The 25,769-nt window shown below is 44.8% G+C and overlaps 1 protein-coding gene across 2 annotated transcripts in view; it reads right to left on the minus strand.

Annotated features, from left to right (window-relative positions):
• Window positions 1–24,038, minus strand: part of mctp2b (multiple C2 domains, transmembrane 2b) — a 133,715-nt gene extending 109,677 nt beyond the window's left edge. For both annotated transcript variants that reach the window (XM_084314952.1, XM_084314951.1), the window contains exon 1: window positions 23,906–24,038. The gene's annotated coding sequence lies outside the window, so the exon portion shown is untranslated. The remainder of the gene's footprint in view (window positions 1–23,905) is intronic.
• Between the last annotated feature and the right edge of the window lie 1,731 nt (window positions 24,039–25,769).

Genomic DNA, 25,769 nt, shown 5'->3' on the forward strand with positions numbered 1-25,769 from the left:
CTGAAAGGACCTGTCCCCTGTCCTCTCTCTCTGAAAGGACCTGTCACCTGTCCTCTCTCTCTGAAAGGACCTGTCACCTGTCCTCTCTCTCTGAAAGGACCTGTCACCTGTCCTCTCTCTCTGAAAGGACCTGTCACCTGTCCTCTCTCTCTGAAAGGACCTGTCACCTGTCCTCTCTCTCTGAAAGGACCTGTCACCTGTCCTCTCTCTCTGAAAGGACCTGTCACCTGTCCTCTCTCTCTGAAAGGACCTGTCACCTGTCCTCTCTCTCTGAAAGGACCTGTCACCTGTCCTCTCTCTCTGAAAGGACCTGTCACCTGTCCTCTCTCTCTGAAAGGACCTGTCACCTGTCCTCTCTCTCTGAAAGGACCTGTCACCTGTCCTCTCTCTCTGAAAGGACCTGTCCCCTGTCCTCTCTCTCTGAAAGGTCCCTGTGGCTAAAACCCAGAGTGCGCTCAGAACCTGTAGGTGTGTGTTGTGTCGGAGTCAAGGCTCCAGAGTGTTGCATCTAAAAGGACCGCTCTTGGCGATCTGAGACGGCTAATGGCTCATCTGGCTCTGCAAATAGATCTAGACGATCTCTAAATATGGGTTCTATGCATATGGGCTGCCATTGATTGATTGATTGATTGAACACTTTATTAACCCTTTCACTGCCACGCGCCAAAGGGGTTAACCCTTTCACTACCACACTACAGAGGGTTAACCCTTTCACTACCCCACTACAGAAAGTTAACCTACATACATGGATTAAGAACAGAGAACTAGCTCTGCAGCACAAACTGTATTTTAAATTAGAAAGCAAACTAAATAAATGGACAAGAGAAAAATAAATCTCAATTTGGTCAGTATTGTCATTTTAAGTTGCAGGCAAGAAAGACAAGTCTGTCCATTGTCTCTGGTTTTAAATCTGCCCTGTTGCAGGTCACAATACAAATAAAAGAAATAATCAAAAACATGTATTGATATTTTTTTTCTTATCAATCGATATCGATTATTAAAATATATCGCGATAATTATCGTTATCGTTTTATCGCCCAACCCGGGGAGGGTAATCAAGGAGAACCTGCCTTTTCTCAGTCCTTGCCCCACAATGGTGGAATGGCTGAACTACCCACCCCAGTTAGGACAGCCGAAACCCGTCCAATCTTTCGCCGTCGACTAAAGACGTACTTCTTCAACCATTATCTGAAATTAAAAAAATGTAAATTAAAAAAAAAAGTCTAACCCTAACTAACCTGCACTTGTCCTAATAAACTAACCTACACTGTAGCACTCAACACTTTGATGAACATTGTTACTCAGCTGATAAGAGTTGTGCCCTTCCTGATGACTTACATACAGAACTTGTAAGTCGCTTTGGATAAAAGCGTCAGATAAATGACTAAATGTAAATGTAAGCTTTTTCCTCTTGTACGCCTCCTCCACTGAATCCTCCCAATCAATTCTATAAAATAAACGAATTGCTGACTACGAGACCATAATACTAGGTCAGGCCTCAAGTTAGTGCTACATATCTCTAAATATCTCTCAAGGAACAACGTGTTTTCCTCCCACCTGCATCTCCCAATCAGTAACTCCATTTAGGCAGCCTAACTCATGCCTGCCTAAAAACCTACCTCCTCTACATTTCTCTCCCTCTCGGACAAATTGAATGGCTGCACACACCCTCCATCCGATTACATCCTCAATTCACCTGTACTCTTCTACTTCCTGCTCTTCAACACCTGTCTCTCCATGTACACCGACCTTGAGAAAGACTGGTCTTAGTTACAGGCCGGACAGAATATGCCTCAACGTTGCCGTCTCTGAACAGAGTGGACATGACGAGTCCCCATACCCACTGTTTTAGGTTCTGTGGTGATGGTGATGGCAGCACAGTAGCTCCTATTAGGAATTGTATAAGATTTTCCTCCATACTGAACAGGTGCTTCCAGTTAACCTTCATCTTCTCTACACTTTTCCAGTTCATCCACTGTCCCTGCAGTGCTTAGCCTGGGCCATAGCCTTGGTACACCTCACTACTTTAGCTTTAGACTCATTACTAGTAATTAGGGGTGCACCGATATATCGGTCGGGTATCGGTATCGGCCGATAAGTGCCTTGTTGCCTGCTATCGGCCGAAGCTCAAATGTGCCGATAGCAGTCGCCGATAAATAACCATCAATTTGTGTAGCGTCAAAAGGCAAAAAAAAGTTCACTCGCGACCTACCTGCACAACGCCCGCCGTCCCCCACACACACACACAAGCTACTGCATCAAAGTTACTACTTATGATTAACAAGGCATTCGTTTTGTGGCATTAACATTATATAGTTAGTGTTACACGTTCATAACATCAGCATATTATTTACCCGAACGTAGCAAGCGTTCATACTAGCTCAGTTCCTTCCGTTGCTCACAGAGCCCTGAGTTTTACCCATTCTGCAATCTGTTAATAACGTTTTCAATCAGACACATGTATAGAAAGGCTTTGTTTAATTATAACATTAGTTGCAGTAAAATCATTATGCCTCATTTAAGTCATCCTGCAGAGATAAAAGCTAAACGTCAGCCGCGCCATGTTGTTGTTCTAGAAATCCTCTCGTCAACTCAAAATCAATGGCGGACGAAAGCCGAAGTAAAAAATGTATACGGCTTGCCGATTGGTGGTAACAGCAGAGGCGGGTGCAAGCGGTGTGTGACGTAATTGGCAGAATCGACTGTCAATCAAAATGTCATTGGTTGAGACAATAGTATCTCGCTGCAGCCCAGCAGGTAGACCATGCTGGGAGAACTAGTATCTAGCTGCAGCCCTGCAGAACATACTGGGAGAGAGATAGTGCTATTTCTTGATGTCTTGATGTTTCCTTTTTTTAAGTAAGTAAAGAGGCCTATGTTCATATCGGTGAGCACAATTTGTAAGACAAATATACAGTAGTTTCATAAAAAAAATAAAAATAAAATTACAAAAAAGAAATATTAAAAGAAAATTATATTTAAAAAATATTTAAAAAAAATATTTTGCCACAAATATCTGTATCGGTATCGGTATCGGCCGATTGTGTTAGTTGAACAATCGGTATCGGTGGCAAATTTTCATATCGGTGCGTCCCTACTGGTAATTGGAGAATACCTTTCCCATACAATGTCACACTACTAATACACAGTAAATTTACTCAGCGAAATGTACTGTGTAGTGTGTACACAGAGGTACTCCTAGCCATTTCCTAATGGATGAATTAACCAATCTCTCAAGCCTTTCTACCTTTGATATTGGTAGTTTCATACAGTATATTGACAATGGCCACATCAAAAGGCAAAAACACTGAAACAACAATTTCACGTATCATCTCTAGATAGCTATATAAGCTCTCTTGTTTTGTAAGAAAATGTCTCTTGTTCTCAACATTATTGACCACAACTAAATATATTCCCGTAAGAAAAGCGAGCTGGTTGTCCGACATCTCCGCCTGGATGACGACCAACCACCTCAAACTGAACCTAAGCTAAACAGAATTGCTCCACCTGCCGGTAGGGCTGGGCGATATGGCGCCGGTAGGGCTGGGCGATATGGCCAAAAATGATATCGCGATATATTTTGGCTATATCGTGATACACGATATATATCGCGATATTTTTACATTTCCTTTAAATCACTTAAAAATGCTTGATTTAACCCTTTGATGCATACAGTCACGCCAATATGATGATTATAATAAGTCCCTGCAACATACGTTTGCATTATTAAACCATGAAGATGCTTTAAAAAATAATTTAATGAAAATGTACTAAGAGTAGTCTACTGACACACTAATAAAAAAAATTATTTACATCTAAGACAATTTATATAAAAACTCTTGGGTGCCTAAGACTTTTACACCGTACTGTGTTTTCTATCCACTTTAGCCAAACACACACACATATATATATGTATATATATACACACCCTACTGTGAGAAAATAATAATCACACACAAAGGTATAATGGCTTATAGCAGACTTAATGATTTTAGAATATTTCAGATAATGAAATTAAATGTTTATATCATCAACTATCCAGTTAGTATTTATACTGTCTGTAACGTTTGGCTACTTTAAATCATTGAATGTAGAGAGAGAGCGAGAGAGAGAGAGAGAGAGAGAGAGGGGGCGAGAATGAACAAGAGAGCCAGCCCCCCCCCCCCCCCCCCCCCCCCCTCGGGGTTTGTTCTAGGTTCGCGTTTTGATCGTCTAAGCTGCCGTAGGTGATAACGTCACACTCGAATGTAAACAGGAAGAGATGGAGATGGAGACACACGGAGATGGAAATTGAATGATATACAGAAACGAATAAATATGAAGTTATGTTTAAACTGCTGTTGTCAAGCGTTGTCAATATAACCCACCCCATTTCCTCACGAATGGAACTAGTCTTGTGGAGTCCGCTTTGACCGTTTACCAGGGTTAGCAGCTATCGCTAGTTAGCTTAGCATAATCCTAATGGATACCTTGGTTAGCAGCTACCGTTAGCTCATTGCTCGTGTCAATTAAATTACATGTTATTAAAGGTCCGCGCTGGTCTGTCTAATGAAATTACAACCGCAACATTATATCGCACTGTACAGCCCTGACTACACTAACGTTAGCCTATAGCTCCGCCGTCCCTTCTCGAGGAAAGCACTGAGAGTATCTCTCGGCCGCGGGCGGCGCCATATAAACTAAATACTCGATGTTCGCGATATAGTACAGTACTACATCTCGGGTAGAACAATCCGCGATACATCGAGTATACTCGATATATCGCCCACCCCTACCTGCCGGCCAAATCCTCCCCCCTGACCGACCTTTCCATCACAGTCGAGAATGCAGCTGTGACCGTGTCCCCGACCGCCAAGAACCTTGGTGTGGTCCTCAACGACCAGTTGAACTTCTCTGCTCACATCGCAGCGACAACCAGAACCTGCAGATTCCTCCTGAGCAACATCAGAAGGATCCGCCCCTTCCTGACAAAAGAAGCCACCAAACTCCTCGTCCAATCAACAGTCATCTCCCGCCTCGACTACTGCAACACACTGCTTGCTGGCCTCCCGGCCACTGCCACCAAGCCTCTTCAACTCATTCAGAACACAGCGGCCCGCCTGATCTCAAACCTACCAAAGTCGGCCCATGTCACCCCACTTCTTAGGGACCTGCACTGGCTCCCCATTGCTGCACGAATCCGCTTCAAGGCCCTCGACCTGGCATACCGTGTGGCAAATGGAACCGCTCCCGCCTACCTCCGGTCAATGGTCTCTAACTACACACCCTCAAGAGTCAAGACCCCTACACTCTGCATCTTCTGGCCGTCTCAGACTCACTCCTATCCGAGCTCCGGAAGGGTAGGGCTGGGCGATATGGCCAAAAATGTTACGATAACAATATGATAATGTTATCATATTAAAAGCTTATCTAGATGTAGGCTATAACTTGTTTGCTCAGCTGGTGTTGAGTGACTGCATCAGACAAGTAGTCTTGTCAGAGCAAGACAAGTATGTTCTGACTCAGTCAGAGATCAGGTTCTTACATTATCTAGGACATTAAAGCACACTAATATCAATATCTAACATAACATTCATATAGCAGCACTTCACTCTAATATCAATATCCAACATAACATTCATATAGCAGCACTTCACTCTAATATCAATATCTAACACAACATTCATATAGCAGCACTTTCCATCAAAGTATGAAACAAATTGCCTATAGTTTCAGTGGTCGATAAAGGACATTGATTAGGCTATTTAATTGTAACATTATTATATAGCACTTGCCTATGTGCCCCATACTACAAAAACCTAGGGGTCCGCAAAGACGACTTCAAACTAGTAGGGCTGTCTTAAATGCTTCGAATGTTCGATTCGATGGCACAAGCTTCGAACATTAAAAAAAAAATTCAATTTTTTTATTTTTTTACTTCGATTTGTGTGTGTGTGTAGGTGTGTGTGTGTGTGTGTGTGTGTGTGTGTGTGTGTGTGTGTGTGTGTGTGTGTGTGCGTGCGTGTGCGTGTACTACCCATCCCAGTTAGGACAGCCGAATCCCGTCCAATCTTTCGCCGTCGACTAAAGACTCACTTCTTCAACCATTATCTGAAATGATAAAAAAAAAAAAAAAAATCTAACCGTGACTAACCTTACTGTCATGCACTTGTCCTAATAAACTAACCTACACTGTAACACGCAACACTTTGATGAACATTGTTACTCAGCTGATAGAGTTGTACCCTTCTTGCTATCTTGTCGTACAGAACTTGTAAGTTGCTTTGGATAAAAGCGTCAGCTAAATGACTAAATGTAAGTGTGTGTGTGTGTGTGTGTGTGTGTGTGTGTGTGTGTGTGTGTGTGTGTGTGTGTGTGTGTGTGTGTGTGTAGGTGTGTGTGTAGGTGTGTGCGTGTGTGTGTGTGTGCGCGCACCTTGTAGAATTCCACACATAAGAAAGAAAGATACTGGGATGAATAAACAAAATAGGAAATAAAATGTAGAAATGCATGCAATACATAAATAAATATGAATCTCCATATATGAAATATAACATTTAGATAAGGTGCTACTGAGATGTTTTGGTGAGTTTTGTTTTTTTGTGGAAGTTGCCCTTCTTAAAAATGCATGAACATTCACTGATAATTGGTCTGTAGTGGAGTCTACAAGGTCTACATTGCCGGACCATGTAGAATCCGGACCTTGTAGACTGACATAATTCTGTGCATAGTTTAGTCTACACAGGCCATATTTCAAATAATCAAAATCTTACTTCATTCATCTTAAACATTCTTGATTTGGGGGATTGGTAGTTCCCATGAAATCTGAAGTTGTTCAAACGACAACAGCGATCCACCTTGAATTAAATCACACAGCCGAGTGAAACCTTGTTGGATGCGTCAGTCACGAAAGGGGCTACTTAATTAATTAATCCAACCCACTTTATTTATAGAGCACATTTAAAAACAACAACGTTTACGAAAGTGCTGTACAAGTCCCACAACATAAGATAAAAAAATAAAAAATAAAAAAAAAAAAATATTAAAAACAAATATTTTTGTAAAAAAAATTTAAAAAAAAATCGAAGCATCGAATTAAAATCGAAGCTCGGCCCCGAAGCTTCGATTGCCAAAAAAAGCTTCGAAGGTCAGCCCTACAAACTAGAAATGGTAACAACCGATGAGGTACTCAAAAAACTGAGCTCCCTCCAACCTAACAAGGCCACTGGCCATGACAACATCCCCTCCAAATTCCTCAGAGACTCAGCAGCCGCCATCACCCCAGTCATCACACACATAATAAACCTCTCCATAAAACAGGGACACGTCCCCAAGGACTTCAAAATTGCGAGAGTGACCCCTCTGCACAAAAAGGGCAGCAAATTAGACCCAGGCAACTACCGCCCTGTTTCTATTCTTACCTACATCTTGAAAGTCATGGAGAAAATAGTCTACGAACAGGTCGAAAAGTACCTGGCGGAAAAATATAATCTACGAATTCCAATCTGGCTTCAGAACATCCCACTCCACTGACACATGCCTTCTCTATTTGAACGACCACATGAAAAAGAGGTGGACGCGGGCAAATACTGCGGCATGGTCATGCTGCACCTACAAAAGGCCTTCGACACTGTCAATCACTCCATTCTGATTGACAAGCTAAAAGCAATTATTGGTTTTGATAGTTTATCAGTGAGCTGGATGCAATCCTACCTTGAGGGGAGAGAACAGATGGTGGAGGTAAACGGTACTCTACCCCCCCCCCCCCTCACAGTGAGCTGTGGTGTTCCACAAGGAAGCATACTAGGACCGCTACTGTTCCTAATTTATGCAAATGACATGTCGTCAGCTTGTGACTGCAACTTGTTCTTGTTCGCGGACGACTCAGCCCTGCTGGTCTCTGACAAGAACAAGTTACGGGTTGAAAAAACCCTCTGCTCTGAACTCGGCAGAATCTGCACCTGGCTCGCTGATAACAAACTATCATTACACCTGGGTAAAACAGAGTCCATTCTCTTCGGATCAAATAACAAACTTAGCAAGACCGACAGCTTCTCAGTTTATTCGACTATTATTCAGAAGTGCTGACTTAACCTTTTATCTCCCCTTGGTGCACAAAGACATGTTAACCAGTTTCCCTTGATATTCTCCTGAACAATGACGCAAGTTTCTCCTTCTCTCACCGGCTGGAATATGGATTATAAACACTAACTGAATCATATTCACATTCACCCAGTTCTTCCTGTGGGACTAGTGGGCGGTGGCCAGCAGGGGGCGGCGGTGGCAGGCAGAGTGCAGGAGGAAGGCGTCGAGAAGAAGCAAGTCACCTGAACGGAAGTGGAGAGAAACAGCCTCTTTGGCGTTGAACGTGAACCTGAGAGGACGTATCGTTGAGGAGCCCCGTCGTGGAGCACACGGGTGAATGTAATTGGACTCGAGTATATTTCGTGTTATGATAGAAATATAAGCATTAGTAGCGCGTTGAACATCCGAACGGAACAACCCTAGTGATACAGCGGGTTATACTAGAAGTAAGCGGTATATTGAAGTGGCTAATGCTAACTGTATCCCCTCCAGCGAGGTACCCACGGCAAGCGTCGCCTGAAGAGAGCTGGTGGTTAGAGGCACCGTGCGCTGGCTGCATGTTCGTTAGCAGGAGGGCCTTCTCAGACCCACAGAGTAGCTTCAGTTAAGGTAGCCTTCAGATTGGCAAGCGCGCCAACCCAGCTTGCCTACCAGCAGCTTGTCAGCACCGGCAGCTCAGCAGACCAGCAGCAGGCTTCGGTTCGACGGAGCAGAGGACGCCGCCTCTCCAGCAGGGGTCGCCACAACACAGCACGCGCCTCCAACCTGCTACTGCCCCCCTGCACACCACAGCTTGCTAGCCCTTGTGACGAGAGCGTTCAACGCCATCTTACCACCCGGACGAGTGGTGGTGAGGGCGAGGCCGCCATCTTGGCTAAGTACAGTGGCACTTCGGTGACCAATACCATATCGTACATTGCACAGTGTGTCGCGGCCTACGGGCGAAGATAATGATTGCTAACCACAGTGTATAGGGGTACCCCACAAACATTTCATGCCGGCATTAGTTAGGACTTTTGTTTGGTAACGTGGGCCCACATTTTCCAGTCATTAAGGTCTCTAGTGGTCATCGAGGGAGGGTACTGCTTGCGGGAGGAACGAATCTAATTATTCATCTATCAGTCACTAGGTGTGGGAGGGCTAACGGAGGTATTGGGGGAAGTGAGAGCGAGTTGGGGAGTACTGCTAAATACCGCCCCACGTTTTCCAGGAAGTAAAACGGCACGTACAAGACCTGGTGGACCAGGGCGTCCTAGTAGAGAGCTGCAGTCCGTGGGCGTCACCAGCCGTGATCGTCATAAAAAAGGACGGCTCTGTGCGGTTCTGCTGCGACTACCGCCGCCTAAATAACGTGACGCACCGGGATGCGTACCTTCTACCTCGCATCGAGGAGTCCCTAGACGCCTTGGGGCAGGCCAAGATCTTCTCCTCCCTCGATCTCACGGCAGGCTAGTTCCAGGTGGCGGTGAAAGAAGAAGACCAAGAGAAGACGGCCGTCACGACGCCCTTCGGCCTCTATCAGTGGACCTGTATGCCCTTTGGGCTGTGCAACGCACCGGCGATGTTCCAGCGGTTGATGACCGCCGTGCTGGGGGACCTGGCCTTCGACGTCCTGCTTGTCTATCTAGACGACGTATTGGTGTTCGCCAGCGACTTCGAGAGTCACTGTCAAAAGTTGGACCTGGTGTTTGGACGCCTTCGGGAGCATGGGCTCAAACTCAAGCCCCGGAAGTGCTTCCTCCTGAAGACAGAAGTCAAATTCCTGGGACACATCGTCTCAGCGGCCGGTATACAGGTCGACACCGACAAAGTGAAGGCGCTAGAGGACTGGCCAGCGCCACGCTCGGCGAAGGAAGTGAGACAGGTGATCGGGTTCCTGTCCTACTATCGGCGGTTCGTGCCCCGCTTCGCCCAGGTGGCCCAGCCACTGCATGCCCTGATGGGGAAAGAAAAGAAGGGGTTCACCAAAGGCCGGGCCGAGGCCTTCAAGTGGACTCCGCAGTGTCAAACAGCCTTCGACCATCTGCGGGAGTGCCTCTTGACGCCTCCGGTGCTGGCCTACCTCGACCTCCGGCTCCCCTTCATAGTGACCACGGACGGGAGTTTATACTTGGGACTGGGAGCAGTGTTGAGTCAGAGGCAAGAGGGCGTGGAGCGTGTCATCGCCTTTGCGAGCTGAGGTCTACGTGGGTCCGAAAGAAACGACCAGAATTACAGCGCGTTCAAACTAGAGCTCCTCGCCCTGAAGTGGGCGATCACCGAGAAGTTCAGGGACCTCTTGATGTACTCCCAATTCACCGTGATCACCGACCACAACCCGCTGAGGTACCTCGGCACGGCCAACCTGGGAGCAGTGGAGCAGCGTTGGAACGCTCAACTAGCGGAGTATGACTTTGTGGTGCAGTACAAACCCGGTCGACTTAACCAGAACGCCGACGCCCTGTCTCGCATGCCGATGCGGTCGGAACCCGAAGTGGAAGACACCGAGAAAGACTTCCTAACGATACCCGCGACCGGCGCCCACACCCGTCAGGGTCTCCAGGAACGGACCGTCCCATTGTACGCCCCCGCACCAGTCGCCCGCGATGGCTACGTCGTCGTCCCGGCGGAAGAAGTACGGGCCCTACTAGGCCCTGAGAGACCGACGGAGACGCGGGGAGTCCAGAGTGTCAGCGCACGACAGGTAGCGGCACAGAAGGGGAACAGCGGGTATCACTGGGCGGAAATGCGGCAGCTTCAGGCGGACGACCTCGAGTTGGGACCGGTGTGGCGGGCGGTGACACAGGGGATCCCTCCCACTAAAGTGCAGTTGAGAGAAGGGGACCCGAATCTCTGCAAGTTATACGGGCCATTGAATTAACCTGCAGAGGACTTAGCAAGTTTAAAGTGGGGGGAAATGTAGCATCCTGAATATTCGACTATTATTCAGAAGTGCTGACTTAACCTTTTATCTCCCCTTGGTGCACAAAGACATGTTAACCAGTTTCCCTTGATATTCTCCTGAACAATGACGCGAGTTTCTCCTTCTCTCACCGGCTGGAATATGGATTATAAACACTAACTGAATCATATTCACATTCACCCAGTTCTTCCTGTGGGACTAGTGGGCGGTGGCCAGCAGGGGGCGGCGGTGGCAGGCGGAGTGCAGGAGGAAGGCGTCGAGAAGAAGCAAGTGACCTGAACGGAAGTGGAGAGAAACAGCCTCTTCGGCGTTGAACGTGAACCTGAGAGGACGTATGGTTGAGGAGCCCCGTCGTGGAGCACACGGGTGAATGTAATTGGACTTGAGTATATTTCGTGTTATGATAGAAATATAAGCGTTAGTAGCGCGTTGAACATCCGAACGGAACAACCCTAGTGATACAGCGGGTTATACTAGAAGTAAGTGGTATATTGAAGTGGCTAATTGCTAACTGTATCCCCTCCAGCGAGGTACCCACGGCAAGCGTCGCCTGAAGAGAGCTGGTGGTTAGAGGCACCGTGCGTTGGCTGCATGTTCGTTAGCAGGAGGGCCTTCTCAGACCCACAGAGTAGCTTCAGTTAAGGTAGCCTTCAGATTAGCACGCGCGCCAACCCAGCAGCTTGTCAGCACCGGCAGCTCAGCAGACCAGCAGCAGGCTTCGGTTCGACGGAGCAGAGGACGCCGCCTCTCCAGCAGGGGTCGCCACAACACAGCACGCGCCTCCAACCTGCTACAGCCCCCCTGCACACCACAGCTTGCTAGCCCTTGTGACGAGAGCGTTCAACGCCATCTTACCACCCGGACGAGTGGTGGTGAGGGCGAGGCCGCCATCTTGGCTAAGTACAGGGCACTTCGGTGACCAATACCATATCGTACATTGCACAGTGTGTCGCGGCCTACGGGCGAAGATAATGATTGCTAACCACAGTGTATAGGGGTACCCCACAAACATTTCATGCCGGCATTAGTTAGGACTTTTGTTTGGTAACGTGGGCCCACATTTTCATTTCATTTGAGTGTAATAACGTGTATGTTCATCCATATTGATTTCCCATCCAGTTAACCCTTCTCCTCTTGGGGGTAACGTAACGCTGCCATATATGTAAAGCCTTAGAGAGGTATTATAATTGGTACTAGCCCAGACGTGGGTAATGAGTCAGTTACCTTTGAGTCTGCAATATCTGGGTCTATTATCGTTGAGTCTGCAATATCCGAGTCTATATTATTTGGGTGTACAATATCAGTTGTCTGCAAGGTATTGAGTTACGACTCGAATAATAGGAGAACTACATTTCATTTGACTCATTGCTATTTGATATTTGTAACTGACCAGTCCTTAAATAACACTAAAAGATGTAGATGGGAATCTTGTGTGTGTGTCAATTCCTGAGCCTTAACACTAACCCTTTTGATGCGGGTAATATTATTATTATTTAACCCTTTCCCCTTCCAGTCATTAAGGTCTCTAGTGGTCATCGAGGGAGGGTACTGCTTGCGGGAGGAACAAATCTATTTATTCATCTATCAGTCACTAGGTGTGGGAGGGCTAACGGAGGTATTGGGGGAAGTGAGAGAGAGTTGGGGAGTACTGCTGACCGCCCCGGAGAGGCGAGGAAGACCAGAGTACCAAACCAGGTTGGTAAATCCCGGGCCCCATCCACTCCCACTGCCGGCCTCCAGTTTGACGCTCCAGGCCCAAAGACGACGGTGCAGTCAGACGGAGCTCTACTGCGTCCCGCTACCCAGTGACTGTGCCCACCTGTTCCCACGAAGCAGGGATAATCCACCCTGCTACAAGTGGGTGACAATATTGTCACAAGGAAAGATGAAATTACATACCTAGTAGGCTTGGGCGGTATAATAAGCTAACAATATACTCGTTATCACCATACATAACGCTTATATTGAAACACGTTGAGATTAGGGCCGTTCTTTCAACCTCGAAGTAAACAAATCACAGAACGGTAGCCAGTTAGTAGGTATCAATGTGAGCTCCCGGGACGGTAGCTAGTTAGTTAGCACCATCCAGGTATCAACGTGAGCTCCCGGGACGGTAGCTAGTTAGTTAGCACCATCCAGGTATCAACGTGAGCTCCGGGGACGGTAGCTAGTTAGTTAGCACCATCCAGGTATCAACGTGAGCTGCCGGGACGGTAGCTAGTTAGTTAGCACCATCCAGGTATCAACGTGAGCTCCCGGGACAGTAGCCAGTTACCCTGCACCATCCAGGGCAGGGTTAGAAATAAAAAAAAAAAATCAATGGCTTTTTTTGCCCCCCTTAATTGATTTTCGGGGGCTTTTTTTGTATTTCGGGGGCACTGAATTTTTATGATGAAAATGGTTATTAAACATCCTTACATCCACATTTTTTTACAGTCTTCGTCCCGCGGACAAAAAGATCCACACAAGCTCCTCGAACACTAGCCGTGTTTGCATCCGGAGTCTCATGACAAGCTTTGCAATAACTGATATGTTGACCGGTAGCATCCTCCTCAACCCCTACCCAGTCTAATCCCCACGACTCCATCTTACTCCGCTTTTTAAAAAAAATTATTTGAGGACCTGGGGTATCTGCTTCTCAGACTCTTTTTCCTTCGTGTTTTTATAGTTTGATAAAAAACGCTCCATCTTGTCTGTCTTCAAAATGCCATCAAATGCTGGTGAGCTGCTCACCTGCTAATGTGAGAGGGTGGGGAGAGTGACGTTGACATCGGCGTCTGATCAAAACAGATTTAATAAATCACGTCTTTCACTCGTCGGTTAAATAAATAGTAATATTAATTTGTATACTATGTTTGATAACGTAATGTTAATGACATTAATAATGTCTCCATATATATATATATATATATATATATATATATCATTAGTAAACTGTCTGGGGCTTTTTGTCCCCCCCCAGCCCCCCAACGTTGCGTTTCATTTTTCATTTCAAACCTTTATTTATACTCGTGAAAGCACTGAGGTTTCCCTCATTTACAGTGATGACGAGTTAACAAAGGACACAAATATCATAACAGTTAATAATTACAATGAATTACAATTACTACAATGATGGATTAAAAACAATTACATGATTCAGTACATAGGTCAAGTGCAATGCCTTTAAACACCATGAATGACGGGAATGTTCCGAGCTTTAGAGTCTTTTGCAGGGTATTCCATGTGTATGGAGCATCGTAGGAGAAGGCAGATTTTCCAAGCTCAGACCGAACTCGAGGCACCCTGAGCACAAGCCGATCATTCGAACGAGTTTGGTAGGTGACAGCACTCCAGACCAACAAAGATGTAATATAAGGTGGAAGTTTGCCAATAATTGCTTTGTAGATAAAAAGATACCCATGATAACTACGTCGCAAGGAGAGAGATGGCCAGCCTACCCTCTCATACAAAAGACAATGGTGAGTATCATATTTGTCACCCGTAATAAATCTTAGGGCGGAGTGGTAGGCAGAATCCAAAGGCCTTAATGTAGACGCAGACGCATGCCTGTAAATGACATCACCATAGTCCAATATTGACAAAAAAACAGCCTGTATAATTCTTTTCCTACAGAACATAGGAAAACTAGCGCGGTTACGGTTAGGGATGGGTACCGAATTCGGTACTTTTGAGGTACCGAACCGAAACACGTCGGTACTACCGAGTATCGAATCAAGTGAGAAACCGGGGAAAAAAAAAAAAAAAAAAAAAAAAAGATTTTTGTATTAATTATTTTTTTACATATTTTTTTTTTTTTTTACTTTTTTCTTTTCATGTCAACGTTCACACGCACAATATATGCTTACCTAGGATTTGACTTGATTCAACAACAAAGCAGTCGGAGCAATGACAAGCCGAAAACTGTCGAAATTGTAGTTTGGATTTCTTTTTTTACGACTGAGGTAGGTAAATTAAATTTCTTGAGACTAAAGTACCGAAAAAAGGTACCGTTGGGTACCGGTATCGATTCACAGGTACCGGTATCGGTTCAAATGTGAAAGGTACCCATCCCTAGTTACGGTACAAGAAACCAATCTTTTGCCGTAATTTTGTAGCTAGGTTATCTATATGGAATTTAAAAGAAAGTTTATCATCCAGCCATATACCAAGATATTTATACTCACTAACTCTTTCAATATACAAACCATTTGCTGTTGTTAGGTGTAGCATGTCATAATCTATAACCCTGGCTCTAGAAAACATCATAGACTTGGTTTTACTAGCATTAAGCACTAACTTGAGCTTAGCTAGAGCATTTTGGAGAGTGTCAAACGCAAGCTGCAGGTTCACAATAGCTTCCTGAACAGTATCCGCAATGCAGTAGACAACTGTATCATCCGCATAAAGATGAGCCTGACAACCTGCTAGTGCTGAAAGACTAGAAACAATATCATTAATATAGATTGTAAAGAGGACCGGCCCCAATACCGAACCCTGTGGTACACCCTTAGACAATGGCAGGAAATCAGATTGAAAGTTACCTGAATTCACAGATTGACACCTTGAAGATAAATTGTCCTGAAACCAAGCACAAGCGGCTTTATCCAGGCCAATGCTAGCTAGACTATTCAAAAGCAAGTGATGGTCTACTGTATCAAACGCCTTTGAGAGGTCTACAAAGAGAACTGCACAATGCTTCCCATTGTCCAGGGCTGAAATAATGTCATTAGTGACCAAAGTAACAGCTGTAATAGTACTATGATTTGCTCTGAAACCTGATTGGTGAGTACTTAGCACTGAGCAACTTGAGAAAAAGGTTTTTAATTGGTTGTTTGCCAAGGTCTCCAGTGCTTTGGCTAGGCATGATAGTTTGGAGATAGGACGATAGTTATCCATCTTATCCCTATCCCCCCCTTTATGCAAGGGGAGCACCTTGGCAGATTTCCACACTTGCGGGACTATGCCAGCTATGCAATAGAAAGGTTAAAGATGTGACAATGGCTCACAAATGACAGGGGCTGCCAGTTTTATAAAAAAAATAGTCTAAATTGTCCACACCAGTAGAACACTTAGGGTCTATGGATTGCAAGATATTGAGAGTTTCACTAGATGAAAATGGCTGGAAGGAAAATGTAGGTACACACGAGGCATGATCGAAGATTGGGCTAGGGTCAGAGTCAACATCCAGTGGAGCCAGCCCAGTAGACAACCTGTCAAATAAGGACCCAGCCTCAATGAAGTGTTTATTGAAAGCAAGACAAATTTCCTGAGGATCCGAGATTTTACAATCAGCCACATTAATACACAATGGCAATGTAACAGGTTTTTTTTTTGACAGGTTTACTGCACCCCAGAATTTAGCTGGGTTAGAGTAGGAATTCGAGACTAAGTCTAAAAAGTTATCAGATTTACTGATTTAGCCTTCCTCACAGCTGCAGTAGTTCTATTTCTAAGTTGTCTGAAGGAAAGCCAGTCTTGCGTATCCCCAGTGCGTCTAGCACGTGACCACGCAGAGTTCCGCTCAGAAAATAATGCTGACAGCTCACTTGAGAACCACGGTGCCACCCTATCCTTAATCCTAGTCCTTTTATAAGGAGCATGTTTATCTACAAAGCAATTAAATGTCTTTATAAAAGAATCCAGTGCAGTTTGCACATTATCAGACCCTGCTAAACATAGACTATTATTAGTAGCAATGTCCTCCAAAAAGGTTTGGGGGTTAAAGATTTAAATATTTCTTCTTTGAACAATACGCGGTCTTGATTTCAGTAGCTTTGTGGATCTAACACAGACCGTAGGACAATGATCACTAATGCCTAAATCAAAAACACCACTAGCAGAGATCCTGTCACATCTGTTAGAAAATATCAAGTCAATGAGAGTGGATTTAGCATGATCTTTAGGGTTTGGTCTAGTGCTCTCAGTAATCAACTGAGTAAGGCAGAGGTTACCACTCACCTCCTTCAGGTAACTAGAAGCAGCATTTCGCCAGTCCAAGTTAAAATCACCCAGCACTAGCATCTCTGAATTAGAATATAATGACAGTATATCCATAATTTTATCAGTAGCACTAGCCTCAGCTTTGGGAGGCCTATAGACACCAGCGTGATCGCTGAAACCAACGACAACCTCCGCCTCCCAACGAAGCGATAAACTCATCCCAATAGTATGCAACTGCAGAGCCGCAGAGCCAGCGGCGCTATCAGGTCCGGTCTGGGGACCGCTCCGCAGCGCCACCCACCCAATGGCTGAATTGCCAATGGCTGAATTGGAGTACTGCACTGTGCGGGCACAACTGTGAGCTCTGCGGCTCCGCAGCTGCACGCCTCTCGCTAATCCAGCACCAAGCTCCCGCACCAGTAAACTGTCGGGGGCATTTTGTGCTCCCCTTAAATGATTTTCGAGGGCATTTTGTCCATTTTCACAGGCATTTTGCCCCAAGCCCCCGTTAATTTCGCACCCTGATCCAGGTACTACTATAACGTAGGGGTGGACGGTATGGTCTAAAATTTATATCACGGTATAATTTGAAGCATAGACGGTAACGGTTAGGGGTGGGAATCACCAGTTTCATCACGATACGATACGATATCGATTCTTTGGACAACGATACGATATTATCCGATATCACACAGTCTGCCACGATACGATACGATACGATTCGATTCAGGTGCCTGCGATCGATATGAGACGATATTATATGCCCATTTAACACAATCAGTAACATTTAAATCAACAACAAAAAAAGGCAATGGAAATATCATTTGACATTTTTATTTTTGAGCTCTTCATCATCATCAGGTGGCTTCTTCGTTCCGAAGGTTGCCTATCACTCTCCAACCCATTCTGTCCCCACTTCTTCTCTCCAACTCCGTGACTCCGCCTCTCACTCCGCTCCAATCACAGAAATATTGTTTTTAATACAATCACAGAAATATTGTTTTTAATACAAATGGTTCGTTTTTATTTTTTTTCTATATTAATATCCTATTCACTGTCACAGAGCTGTATTAAGGTGCAGTACCGGCCAGATCCTGTTAGTGGGGCTATCCCGAGAATGCACCCTCCTTCCCAGGCCCCACTTCTCTCTGCCTATGGCTCTGGGTTAGCTTGTTAGCTTACGCTAACGTAACGTTATCTTTGATCTTTAACTAGTGATGCACCGATGTGAAAATTGTGGCCGATACCGATAACCGATATTAATATTGCTGTTCTGGCCGATACCGATATTTACCGATGTCGATATCTCTGTATAGAAAACACTTTTTTATGATAATCAAATAAAGAGCTATTTTCCAAAACGCATATTTTTTTTTACTTTTGCAACTTATTTTCAGAAATGACTGATATTTTGAAACTATTTAAGGCCAAAACATGTAAAAAGAAGAAAAAAAAGATAAAAGAAAATATATATATATATATATATTAAAATTTTTTTTTTTTTTTTTTTTTTTTTTTTTTATATCGGCCCTATCTTGATATCGGACCGATACCGATGTGTAAAAAAACGGCCATATCGGCCGATATTATATCGGCGGCCGATATATCGTGCATCACTATCTTTAACGTGACGTGGGCATAATGGAGTGGCGAGGATTGCAAAGCATGTTAGAATAAACAGCAGGGACATGTTTTGGGTCACAGAATAGGCACACTAGTCTTGCTCTAGTGACGGTCTAGACGTTACTGCTGTGTGCTGTTGATGTTAAACGGAGTTTCACAACACTGGGCGCGGGGCGATGACGTCACTGTCGCCGGATTTTCTAAATAAGAGTATCGCAATATGAATCGATCTTTTTACGTTGCATCGATCCTATTTGATTATTGATAATAGATCGATATATCGATCTGGATCGATGTATCGTCCCACCCCTAGTAACGGTATATATCACGGTATCATCGTTTTTGATAAAAAAAAATTATTTTATATAATTTTTATTTTTTTTATAAAATATATATATTATATAATTAGACTTGTACTTGTATTATCTGCGAGACATCACCACCACGCAACAAGCTCCACTGTCTGTGTGTACTCTAGTAGCCTCCAGCTACGGCCAGGATTCTCCGGAGCTGCACCTGGACCTATACTCGAGTAGCCTCGAGCAGAGCTACGGCCAGGATTCTCCGGCGCTGCACCTGGACCCTATTGGCATAACGTTACTTAACTGTGCTCAGCAAGCCCTCAGCTCGAATATGCATCGAATCAGTGTTATAAGACATTGATATCAGGAGCTATCTGTAGCTACTGCTAGCCGGATATATAATGTTAATACAACGCCTCAGTGAATTATTTAGTTCAATGGGACATTTCGTTTTGAACGGTGAACTAACTTGCGCTAACGTGAGCTAACAGGTAGCATACACATCTCTACTAGACTTTGTGGAGCTTTTGTTGATGTCAGGAGCTATCGGTAGCTGGCCGACTAGATACTGTTCGGTTAGACAATGCCTCATCATGTATTAAACTAAAAGTGAATAGTTGACTGGGTAATTTTGTAACGGTAGCTAAGCTAACGTTAGCTCAGGGATACGCCGCCTTCCTCCCGTGTCCCGTCCCACTAGACTACTAGACCCGTGTTTACATGCGTGCAGTAGGGGCTGGCACGCCCACTGCGCGAAGCCTCCTAAATAACTTTTTCCAGTTCGCACATATCTATTATCTATGACTAATTCTATCTATTTTTAGGGGCAAATGCGAGTGAAATAGTCACGCTGTGGTTACATGACGTCATTGCTATTTTAGAGCTGCCCTACCGGTTACACGGTATAGTCAAAATCCATACCGTAGAGCAAATTCATACCGTTTATACCGTATACCGTTTAGAACCCACCTCACCCCTGCCTACTTTGACAACCTAGGATGGCTTAGAGTAGACGACAGAGTACAGCAACTTGCAATGGGCCTGGTCTACAAGATACACTATACGACTAAGGTACCCATGTACATGTCAAAATACTTCCCAAAAGTCAGTGAATACAACGACCACAACACCAGAGGAAGCACAACAAATCATGTTAAACCCAGATTCGGCTCAAACAAGGGATTAAACACGTTTCGCAATTATGCCACATCAATGTGGAACGCCCTACCCAAAGCTGTAAAGGAATGTGAATCGCTACCCACATTCAAAACCGCTCTTAAAGAGCACCTACGGGAGGCTGCAATTCTAAACTGGCCACTGTAAATGTTCAAACCCCCCCACCCCCACCCCCTCCTAATAGACAGTCTCCTCCCCACCGCATGTATATATTCTCTCCCCACCATATGTATATTTCTCACCCACCCACCCCCTCCTAATGTACAGTCCCCTACTCCCCTCCCCATCATATGTATATACTCTGTCAGGATCTATGGGTAACAGTACTGTATATTTGCATATCGTATATGTCACAAATGTAACAGTACTAAATACCTGTATGTCATGTATGTCCCTATGCCATAAATGTCATGTATGTTGTGTATGTCATAAATGTCACTATGAATTGAAAATGGGGGACAAACAAGTAAACAAACAAGATGTAAACAAGACAAACGTCTTTCTCTGGTCTGAATCCCCTTAACAATTGTGTGTATTGAGCCGTACTGTATTGTACCCATACTGCAATCTGTTAAATAAAGTTTTCATTCATTCATCCCCTTGATGACCAAAGTGCCCTTTAAAAAAAATGTAAAGGGCAATGTCCATGGTCCTCATCAATAATAATTGTAACAATTAATAATATTATAAATACAAAAACATTCCCTCTTGGAATGACGGGCCCATTATTAGCCAATAGAAATCTAGCGCAAACCGAGCATCTCGCCTCACGTTTGCCCGTCTGTCAGTTGATTTTAAGAAGTAACTGAAGTCAGCACCAGCAGCTAACGGTAAGAAAGTTATGGTTCTCCATTAGGCAGCGGTGGCCTAATGGTTAGAGAAGCGGGTTTGTGACTGGAAGGTCGCCGGTTTGATCCCCGGGACCGGCAGGAAAAAATCTGGGCTGGGGAAGTGAATTCATAACCCTAACCCTATCCCCTTAACACCAACCGCTGAAGTGCCCTTGAGCAAGGCACTTAACCCCCAACTGCTCCAGTGGAGTTGCTCAGTGGCCAATGGTGTCGGACTGTGGTTGTACTGGGCAGCTCCCAGGTGTGAATGGAACTGTGTGAATGTGAAGCAGGGCGTTCCTGAAAAAGAGCATCTGTGCTCAGCGAACCTACCCTGGTATGGGTAAATAAAGGTTAAACAAACAAAACTAATATTTTAGCAACCAAGATTAAGAATATTAACTATCATATTTTGCAACAAAGATGTTCGCTAGCTGTCCACAACTACATGCAAATAAGACTATGCTTGTATTCTTCTTGCTAACGTTAATCTCTATCTGTTTTTTAGGCTAGCTAATTAGGCTGGATTGTTATTAGGATTTTCTTCTTTTTTTTTGGCAAACTCATCAAAGTCAATGGGGAGCAAAATGCGACCATTTCAAAGTTGTCACAGGGAGACAGACACTTGGTGAGGGGGCTACATGGGGGGAATGTTCTATTATCTTCAATGTCCCATTGTTTTGTAAATATATTTTGGCATTTGAGATAAATAACTATTTCAAGAAATGCAATAAAAATAAGCATATGAAAGAAGCTACTAGATTGTCTTTTTTTGTAGTTCACTTTGCAGTTTATAGTTTTAATTGTGCATGTCTTATTGTTTTAGTGTATCATTCATGTTTCTTTTATTCATCAAAAATATTAAATATTCAGCATTCAATCTGCAGTGCAAAGATGCCTCGAGAAGAAAAGCAAACATCCCAACTAAAGGCCCTGCGTGAGGCAGCCAGGGGCAGTGGATGATGTGGGTCCCTGACCAGCGGGATACAAAAAGAAAAGCAGTGCAACAGGTACGAATTAACACAGGCATTCATTTATAGAACAAAAGCACAATATTGCATTACAAAAAAACATTGCATTATTTCTGTGATTTATTACTTTGGATATGTTTATTATTGATTAGGTGCTAGAGTTGATTATCAGTAATATGGTTAATCATTCAATGAATTGATGAATGCTGTAATAACAAGGTGCGCCTTGTTCCTAGATGGAGAGGCAGTGGAAGACATGGGGACAGGACTGACTGCAGCCAGGGGACTGTGAGCACCCAGAGCTGGGGGACAGGACTGACTGCAGCCAGGGGACTGTGATCACCCAGAGCTGGGGGACAGGACTGACTGCAGCAGGGGACTGTGAGCACCCAGAGCTGGGGGACAGGACTGACTGCAGCAGGGGACTGTGATCACCCAGAGCTGGGGGACAGGACTGACTGCAGCAGGGGACTGTGATCACCCAGAGCTGGGGGACAGGACTGACTGCAGCCAGGGGACTGTGATCACCCAGAGCTGGGGGACAGGACTGACTGCAGCAGGGGACTGTGATCACCCAGAGCTGGGGGACAGGACTGACTGCAGCCAGGGGACTGTGAGCACCCAGAGCTGGGGGACAGGACTGACTGCCGCCAGGGGACTGTGATCACCCAGAGCTGGGGGACAGGACTGACTGTGATCACCCAGAGCTGGGGGACAGGACTGACTGCAGCAGGGGACTGTGATCACCCAGAGCTGGGGGACAGGACTGACTGCAGCAGGGGACTGTGATCACCCAGAGCTGGGGACAGGACTGACTGCAGCAGGGGACTGTGATCACCCAGAGCTGGGGGACAGGACTGACTGCAGCAGGGGACTGTGATCACCCAGAGCTGGGGACAGGACTGACTGCAGCAGGGGACTGTGATCACCCAGAGCTGGGGGACAGGACTGACTGCAGCCAGGGGACTGTGATCACCCAGAGCTGGGGACAGGACTGACTGCAACAGGGGACTGTGATCACCCAGAGCTGGGGACAGGACTGACTGCAGCAGGGGACTGTGATCACCCAGAGCTGGGGACAGGACTGACTGCAGCCAGGGGACTGTGATCACCCAGAGCTGGGGACAGGACTGACTGCAGCAGGGGACTGTGATCACCCAGAGCTGGGGGACAGGACTGACTGCAGCAGGGGACTGTGAGCACCCAGAGCTGGGGGACAGGACTGACTGCAGCAGGGGACTGTGAGCACCCAGAGCTGGGGGACAGGACTGACTGCAGCAGGGGACTGTGAGCACCCAGAGCTGGGGGACAGGACTGACTGCCGCCAGGGGACTGTGATCACCCAGAGCTGGCCCACAACAGAGGTCTGGTAGGACAGCTGATACACCAGCAAGTGCCAAACAAGAAATAAGAAAGCGTATATAAAATGAACCCTGGCAATGAAATTTTAAGTGACCAAAGAAATTACCGTTTACTGTGTTAATAATAAACTTCAGCTAAAATACATTATTGTGTTGTATTTGCTTCATTATATATTACATTACAGCATATATTAGGGGTGGAAAGTAGGGGTGGACGGTATAAACGGTATGGATTTTGACTCTACCTTCATACCTTGTAACTGGTAGACTAGACTCTAGAGCAGCTAGTCACAGCAGTAGCAATGACGTTAACGTTACTTGACGATTCACTCGACGTTTGCAGTGGTCGTTGCATGGTGTTTAATTGTACTGAGTTTTTCTCCACTTGCTCACGGACCTTGCCATATAGTTAAGTTTGGGCATTTCAATTTGGCTAAGGAGGCTGAGAGGAGACTTGCTTTAGTTTCAACACGTTTTGATGAACAGTCATTGTTACTCAGCTGAAAAAGTTGTACCCTTCCTGCTGAAAGTGTCAGTTAAATGACCAAATGTAAACAAATAAATAAAACGTAATGTAATAATAATAATTAATGAATTCATTAATAAATAAATAAATAAGACAAATTATGGCTTCGCTATGAATGAGTTCAAGTAATAGCACACACCTGGATAGTTGGGGCTGCGCGGACAGGTAACTTTCTAAGTTTCTTGCCATAAAGAAAAAATACTAGCCCCATATAAAGTCTTACAGTACCTTTGCGTTGGAAGAGAAACACTCTCTAATGTCACGGTCCCGTTAATCACTTGAAGGATGTGCGAAACAGATTAATCAAAAACGACAGAAGAAGCCGCACTCCTCCGCTCACTTCCTCATCCAGTGCCGAGTGACTGCGATGCGTGATTTTTTTCCCGTAGCCTCAGTTTGCGGAGACGCTCTCTGATTAGCCACTGACGTTTCTGGTCATGTGACATGTGCGGCCAATCGTGTGACGCCTGTTTCTTTCACCGGTTAAGCTTGGCACGCGACTGAATTAAAGGGCAGTTGCAAATCGTTGGCCGACGAAGACTTGTTTTCTTTTTTTAATGGCAAATAGTCTAAATTAACTAAAGATATCTCCCAATCGATTAGCTAATACAGTTTAACCACACGGAAACCATTTTTATGTATTTATTTATTATTTAGAATTATAGGCCAATTTCAGAAAAATCACTCTCAAAGAACGTGCCCTTTAACTGTATGAGGCGCGCTACCTGTGCACTGAAGGCACGAGGGGGTGTCCTGCACGCCTAAATATTAAAGGCAACCAACTTGTGCCGGGACGGTAGCTAGTTAGTTAGCACCATCCAGGTATCAACGTGAGCTCCCGGGACAGTAGCCAGTTACCCTGCACCATCCAGGGCAGGGTTAGAAATAAAAAAAAAAAATCAATGGCTTTTTTTGCCCCCCTTAATTGATTTTCGGGGGCTTTTTTTGTATTTCGGGGGCACTGAATTTTTATGATGAAAATGGTTATTAAACATCCTTACATCCACATTTTTTTACAGTCTTCGTCCCGCGGACAAAAAGATCCACACAAGCTCCTCGAACACTAGCCGTGTTTGCATCCGGAGTCTCATGACAAGCTTTGCAATAACTGATATGTTGACCGGTAGCATCCTCCTCAACCCCTACCCAGTCTAATCCCCACGACTCCATCTTACTCCGCTTTTTAAAAAAAATTATTTGAGGACCTGGGGTATCTGCTTCTCAGACTCTTTTTCCTTCGTGTTTTTATAGTTTGATAAAAAACGCTCCATCTTGTCTGTCTTCAAAATGCCATCAAATGCTGGTGAGCTGCTCACCTGCTAATGTGAGAGGGTGGGGAGAGTGACGTTGACATCGGCGTCTGATCAAAACAGATTTAATAAATCACGTCTTTCACTCGTCGGTTAAATAAATAGTAATATTAATTTGTATACTATGTTTGATAACGTAATGTTAATGACATTAATAATGTCTCCATATATATATATATATATATATATATATATATATATATCATTAGTAAACTGTCTGGGGCTTTTTGTCCCCCCCCAGCCCCCCAACGTTGCGTTTCATTTTTCATTTCAAACCTTTATTTATACTCGTGAAAGCACTGAGGTTTCCCTCATTTACAGTGATGACGAGTTAACAAAGGACACAAATATCATAACAGTTAATAATTACAATGAATTACAATTACTACAATGATGGATTAAAAACAATTACATGATTCAGTACATAGGTCAAGTGCAATGCCTTTAAACACCATGAATGACGGGAATGTTCCGAGCTTTAGAGTCTTTTGCAGGGTATTCCATGTGTATGGAGCATCGTAGGAGAAGGCAGATTTTCCAAGCTCAGACCGAACTCGAGGCACCCTGAGCACAAGCCGATCATTCGAACGAGTTTGGTAGGTGACAGCACTCCAGACCAACAAAGATGTAATATAAGGTGGAAGTTTGCCAATAATTGCTTTGTAGATAAAAAGATACCCATGATAACTACGTCGCAAGGAGAGAGATGGCCAGCCTACCCTCTCATACAAAAGACAATGGTGAGTATCATATTTGTCACCCGTAATAAATCTTAGGGCGGA

Source organism: Notolepis coatsorum (genome assembly GCF_963971535.1).
Source record: "Notolepis coatsorum genome assembly, chromosome: 5".
Lineage (NCBI taxonomy): Eukaryota > Metazoa > Chordata > Actinopteri > Aulopiformes > Paralepididae > Notolepis > Notolepis coatsorum.